Raw genomic sequence first — 908 nt, 5'->3', positions numbered from 1 at the left:
CCACAACACATAAAACATATGATGTAGCATGAGCTATGGCAAAGCTTATTGGGAGCTACTAATGCAAAAATAGAAACCTCCTACACTAAACAAAACAAGTGCTGTGCATGCTCTAAGACATGTGTGAGAGAGACTGCTTGTAAATATTCTCTGCAGTCTGCGCAGGAGTTGTGTGGAGGCAGCCTGAAAACCTCCAACAGCAGACAAAGGAGATAAATGAGCATTTATTCAGCTGAGTGTCTGGGGAGAAGGATTTTAACATGTGATAAAAGAAACTGGGGATTGAAGTTATCAGACTGTGTCCTGGTGAACTTAAATAATAAAGGCCTGAGCTATGCACTGCTGTCTTGTACAGCTCCCATCCCATGAGGAGGGTTTCAGAAAGGTGAGAAAGTGCCTTTCATCATATCTTTTCTCTTTTCACCTGGCAGCCTTCTTAGGCTAAGTGTTTCTTAGCTAAAATCTCATAGAAGGGAGTCACAAATTTACTGTGTGTAGCAAACTTCCGTTAGGTGGAAATGCCCTTCCCAGCTGAGAGACTTCATAAAGTACTGGAAAAATAATTGAGCTATGTAAACAGTATTCTTGGGTTTTGCCCAATCTGGGCTAATCCCAACCTTGGCCCAATAGCTGTTCTCACAAGAGCACAAGTGAGCCTTGCTGCATGCACACACAGGTGAACACTCGTGCACACACATGTGCATGATAAGCGGCACTGGTAGCACCTTCTCATTAGAGGCTGCTCCATGCTTCCTCCTACACAGCTGCCTTACAGCCCTGCCAGACTCTGCCTCTTTGGGCTGAAATTTTCTATGCTGCCTCAGGCAGTTGAATTTGCTTTTCTTCTTCTCTGGATTTTATATTTTCAGCCACAAAGGTTTAAGCATTACCAAGAAAATGGGGGGGGG

This window comes from Athene cunicularia, assembly GCF_003259725.1.
Source record: "Athene cunicularia isolate RWA chromosome 2 unlocalized genomic scaffold, athCun1 chr2_part1, whole genome shotgun sequence".
Taxonomy (NCBI): domain Eukaryota; kingdom Metazoa; phylum Chordata; class Aves; order Strigiformes; family Strigidae; genus Athene; species Athene cunicularia.
The sequence above is the reverse complement of the archived record's forward strand: the minus strand, read 5'-3'. Positions refer to the sequence as shown.